The following is a 6398-nucleotide window of genomic DNA, read 5'->3' as shown; positions in this document are numbered from 1 at the left end:
GGTAGCTTCAGCAAACAGATGTTTTCTGCTGCTTTCTTTCAAAGGCTCATAAAATCACAGGGGGATCCTGGGGGTGTGTGTGTTGCAGGGAGCTGTTGAAAATGTGTCTTTCAGGATTAGCCAGACTTACCTTTTGCCCTGTTTGGGCCATGTAAGCTTGGGGCAATATTGTTCCACAAAACTACCACCTGCAAGGTGACAGCCGGTACGACAAAAAAAGGGGCATGTATTTCTCCTCCCTGCTTCATAGCTGGAAAAGGCACTGAGGTGTCTGTGTGTGTGTGAAGCAGAGCAAAAGCATGGCAGATTTGGAGTTGTGAAGAAAGGCTGAATTTTAGACTCTCGAAGCTGACATCATCTTGGGGATTGTCCCCACTAATCTGGTGGGAAGCAGTGAATTTTGGGGTATCCGGTTAGAGTTACAGGCGATGCCTACAGCCGTATTGCAAGGCAAATTCTTGCGGGTACCAATTCATGAGCGTCTTTATCCATGCATGTCCAATAAGGTGAAATCTGTTACTCACATTCTTCTATTTTGTGAACTTTATAGTGAAGAGCGATCTCGTCTTATAGTACCCCTTTTATCAAATTTTATACCCTGGCAATATTATTTGGAATTTTCTCCCGAAATTTTACGTAAATCCCTTTTAGAAGACTCTTTGAGCTCAGTACCCTATGCTGTGGCCAAATTTTGCACCCTAGCTATTAGAAAACGTAAATCTCTTTATTGAATAATATACTATAAATTCTTTTAGTGCTATTTTCTCTCTGGCCTTTTGGATTTTGTCCTCCTGTGATGATGTTGCTTGTCTTTTGATCGGAGTTGTGCTGTTTTGTATCGCTGGCGCTTGCTGTAATAAAACTGAACTGAACTGAGCTGGATTTCCATTTATGATCGACTTGTAGAAATAATACTGTGTTATCACAAGAATGCCACAAGCCCCGTGACCTCATTTCCAGGTAGCAGAACCTGGCTTCACACCTGGTGTATCCCTCAAGTTCTCAGCCGTCAGAGATCTGGAGTGAGCATAACAGTTTGCCATTCTAAAAAGTAAACATAACCTAATTAAATGGTATTTTAATAGGAGTATATTACACACTCTCTTGTCCATTGTGTTAACTTTTTTTAAATTTGTGTCGCTTCTATCATTGTTAACTTACTCGGAGGCATTATATGTCGTAAGCGCAACTAATCAATGTAATAAATAATGATACCAGCATCACTCGCATACTATGTTCTGTTGCATCTGTTTTATTTTGTTCTGTCTGCCTTTCAGGACTCATCAAAGCAGCGGTTTTTGGTTTGGAAAAAGGCAGAATGAAACTTCTGCCATACTGCTGCAATGCCCTCTTCTGGCTCAGGACAGTAGCACCATAAATTTACTGCTGTTACATGTTTGGTACGCCGAACTGCAAAACAAAAACAACAAAAAACAACCCAACAGCACATCCTCACACCTGAAAAGGCACATTTTTCAAATCCATTTTTTGTACACTGAAGCCCTCCATGCCTATCCCATTTGTTCATGGTCTCCACATATTGCTGTACTAAATTGGTTTTTGCACATTTTCTAAACATCCCATCATATACAATATAACAAACCTTTGGCTATCACAGCCTAGGATTTCCATCAACCTCGACTAATGGTTTTCTAACTTTCTTTCTGATTTTGCATTTTAATAGTTATTGCTATGAAATCCAAATCCTAAATAAACTCCGTCTTATTCCTTTTTCACAATAATTCATATAGTCGTCCTTACAAAACTCCTTGCAACCGTACAAGCGGTGTCAATTGATTACAATTGTCTTTCAAATGTATCATAAATTTCTTCCAATCTTTCAGGAAAGTCTGGTGTTGCTGGTTCTGAATTTTCCCAGTTAATTTCGCCAACTCAGCATAGTCCATCAGTTTCATCTGCCTCTCTTCTTTTGTTGGTAGTTCTTGCTTCCATCACTGGGATAATACAGGTGAAACTCGAAAAATTAGAATATCGTGGAAAGGTTCATTTCTTTCAGCAATTCAACTTAAAAGGTGAAACTAATATATGAGATAGACTCATGACATGCAAAGCGAGATATGTCAAGCCCTTATTTGTTATAATTGTGATGATTATGGCGTACAGCTGATGAGAACCCCAAATTCACAATTTCAACTTTGTGGTTTTCATCAGCTGTATGCCATAATCATCACAATTATAACAAATAAAGGCTTGACATATCTGACTTTGCATGTCACGAGTCTATCTCATATATTAAACTCCAGTAGCTAATGAAAACAATTGCTTACATAAATGGACTTTTCCACGATATTCTAATTTTTCGAGTTTCACCTGTAGTATTCTTGCTACGGTTGTCGCATATAAAAACAATTTTTTATCATGCTTGTGAATCTCTGTACCTACTATACCAAGTAAAAGGGCTTCTGGGTTTGTTTGTTTTTTGCAAATGTTTATTTCAACATTTTTAAAAAAAATCTCATTATAAAGCATTTCCCAGAAGTCCTTTACTTTCTTACATTCCCACCACATATAGTAAAAAGTACCTTCTTTTTCCTTACATGTTCAGCATTTGTTATTTGTTTTGTACATATTGCTCATTTAAAAAACCCTGCCCAAGGACCCTTTCACAAGCAGCCCCATAAAACCCACTGGCGCTCCCTTCTATCACTAATTCCAGTGGAAATAAGAAAAAGGCACACTCTCTGCTTGCTCTTCTATTTTTTTCGTGTATTTTCATCTCTTGTAATTAGAAGCGTTGAATAAACGAGATAAAATCTCAACTGAAACGATACCCAAGTTTTGTATTCCATCACCTAGCTACTCCCAAGTTTCTGTTAACCGGCAAATTTCTGTCAGCAACTGTTACGGTATATTGGGCGCAATCTTAATCTTAGCTCTTCAGATAGAGTTGGCAGTTAGGAGTACTCACTGAGCAGAATTTACAGCTGTGTTGCCATGAGAACCTACAGTAAAGCCCTGTGAACTTAAAAAGATATTTCTCTTAATACCATGTTTAATGCGTGAAGTGTTTATTATGTCTCGCCAATGATCTTGCGCCTAATGTAGTCAGCATTACAATCAGGAATTTTTTTCTTTTCTTTTGAGGAAAAGAATGACATGCTTGGCTCCGGCCTATAATAATAAAAATAGTAATTCACTATTTATACCCCGTCCATCTGGCTGGGTTTCCCCAGTCACGCTGGGCGGCTCCCAACTGAATATTAAAAACACGATTTAACACCACACATTAAAAACTTCCAGCGCATCATAGCTATGCGCTTCTATGCGTTGAGATGGCTGCACGCATAGTGAAAATCACGCTCAGTGTGTTTTGTCAGCATTCGCTCAGCAAACGGCAGATGTGGTCAGAAAACCAGCCTAGGTGTTCTGAAAACCACAGGGACACATTGTAGAAACTTCCTTTTGAGCCTTCTTCCTCTATGCACTATTGTTCTCAAGCCTCTGTATTCCAAAACTTTTAACCTTGGCATTTCCAAACTTCTGTTAGCAACAGCACTACCCCCTCCCCAATTGAAAATGGGAAGAATGCATTGTTCTTGCATCCTAAAGGATTTACATTTAGAGCGTGTGAAAGCTATTCACCTTGGTGAAGTCCACCCTCAGTTTCTGTACAAACGTTCTGTTCTGAATGTTGTGGTTCCTGTGGCGGAATAATGCCTGCCGATGATTCAGGTTCATCATGGGCTAACCTATCACTCCCATGTTAGGTAGGTGTTCCCTGTTGGGGGGTTGGCAGTTGGGGGTGGAGGATTAGAGGGAGAAAATGAGAGGTTAGACTTTGGGGAATGGGAGGAAAGGTCATTACCATTGCTAAAGGGATGCAGGAAATATTATAACAAAGCTGACTTACATGAGAAGATTTGTACCAGTAATAACCAGAGACATCCATGTTTTCAAGTTACCTAATAAAAGTTAAATGTGCTTAAACGTTCGTTGACTGTGGCAGTGTATCAGTACCTTAAGAGGTGTGACTCAGAGGAGAGAACAAAGCTTTCCTGGGGAAGAGGAAACTGTTTGCTTATTCTCCTGTCATACAGAGGGCTGGACAGTGAAGCCCAGTGTGCCACTTATTTGCCTAAAGGGGAGGCAAACTGCAGTAGTTGGGAACCCTGGTAGGGAGATCCCATAGGTGGCAAAAGGTTTTCAACCGTAGAGCCCTGAGGTACCCCAGAGACAACTCCCATATGAACATTGAAGGATTCATCCTAGTTGTCAGTGAAACTTAGGGAGAGTCACTGTTGGGGAAGTATTGAAGGGGAGGGAATAGGATCCCTCACAGCTCCTGCTTACAAGGCAAGAGGCCCGGGAGCGACGCTTTATACAAGAATGCAACAGGCAATCTTCTCCAAGGATATGCAATTGTGCTGTATCTGCATTGAGCGAGTAAAGAAATGCTTTCATCCCTAGCAGAGGAATTTGCCCATCACCAGAGCAGAGGTTGGTTGGAAGGAGGTAACAGATGCATTCCCTCTATGAGGGGGTGCTTTAGGAGCACAGAAGACTTTAAATTTAATATATTTCTCACGGTGTGCAAGCATTTTTCTCACACCACACTAGAATGTCCTCCACAATTTGTAATTACTGCCAATGCCAAAAAAGAAAAGGTATATCAAAGGCTCGTTTTCAGGCTCTGTTTGGCTCATAGCCCTGCTTCTGAATTTTGGAATGGGGCCATTTACACTGCCTTAATTTAAGATGCCACCAGTTCCACCATTTTCCTACACAGTGAAGATTGCTCTGCCCAGTTGTGACACCAGGCAGAGATCAGAGTTTGTCGCAGTTTGTCCAGACCACAGAATTATCTATATTGTTTGGACTTCTGTCGCAAGGGAAACTGGCTCAAGATAGATGACAGCTGAAATTGTCACACCAGAACTTTCTAGACAATATTTGTGACGCCTTTGCTGTCTTAAGTTTTTCCCCAATACTAACATTAGTTTTACTGATATGGGATGAAAGAAGTAACTGCTAGAGTCTTCTCTGGCTTTACATCTTGCCAGAATTTTTTATAGAAAACCTTAGCAGAGCTAGGTTGTCATTCTATATATGCAATTCTCTCAATCTATGATTCACAATTCACAAGCTTCTGCCAGTAGTAAGAGAGGAAGACCCATTTTATTTTAAATTTAATATTTAGCGTGCTTCTAGGTGTGTGTATGTGTATTGGAAAGACATCTTTTAAACATTACGGGACAAAAGCAATATGTGAAAAATTTCAGAGGTGTCTGCACTATCTGATCCTAAACAACCCAAAGTTCATACATTCCTTTGATCTATAAATCCTTTTCAACTACAAGTACATTTAAATTTAACTACAGAATACAAAGGAATTAATGATTGCTGTGGAAAATGCTTGACAATACATGTTTCTCAAGTCCAGCTACACCTTTCCCCCCTTTACAACTACTTCTAAAGAGGAATCTCTGCCGTGTCTAGTGAAGCAATAAATGTTTATTATTCTTCAGCTCAAGATAACACTTTAACCACCGTCTTTTGAAGCTAGCCTATGGAAACTGTAGGTCTAGCCATCAGTTCGGTCTAAAACAAACAAAGTCGATAAGTAAGTGGGCACCATTAACTTTGCCCTTGATGCTTATCTGGAGCGATGATTAAAGACAATAATCCGAGTGCATTCTAGGACACACACAGCAGAACCAGCTGGGGAAACCCAGCCAGATGGGCGGGGTATAAATTATATTATTATTATTATATAATAATAACAACATCAGGGTTAAACTGAAACCAACCCAAAGGCCAGGCGGAACAGCTCCGTCTTGCAGGCCCTGTGGGAAGATGTCAAATCCCGCAGGGCCCTGGTCTCTTGTGACAGATTATTCCACCAAGTCATTAAATCATAATGTAACATGTCCACTTTCTCTGCAGACCCTGGGGGGAGAGCACAAACAGTAGAAAGTCCAGGAAATCAAAGTTCTGGATGATGTTTTAGAAAATACTGCTAAAAGTTCTCTGCTTTTGCAGAAGACTGGCTCTGCTTAATGTGCATGTGGTACATCCTAAAATAACAGTAAAACACTCTTTGGGGCAAGGAGTTGGACTTCTTAGCAACAGGCAAACATTTCATTGTTTTATATATATATTTTTCACATCTGAAAGCTTTAAAAACAACACACCTTGAGACTATAAATTAGATTTAGAAAACACCTAGACCAGTGGTTCCCACCTAAGCATCTCTCTAAAATCCTGATGCTCCCCCATGACATATAATTCTTATTATTCAAACAGTGAACTCCTACTGACATGGAGGAAGCCTAAAATGACATTAACTTGGTCTAAACAAGCTTCCAATTCCCCCCCCAAAAAAAATCAAATGGCCCCCCTGTGGGGTGTGTGTACCAAGCTGGGAACCACGGACCTCA

Source organism: Lacerta agilis, chromosome 9 (genome assembly GCF_009819535.1).
Source record: "Lacerta agilis isolate rLacAgi1 chromosome 9, rLacAgi1.pri, whole genome shotgun sequence".
NCBI classification, from domain to species: domain Eukaryota; kingdom Metazoa; phylum Chordata; class Lepidosauria; order Squamata; family Lacertidae; genus Lacerta; species Lacerta agilis.
The sequence above is the reverse complement of the archived record's forward strand: the minus strand, read 5'-3'. Positions refer to the sequence as shown.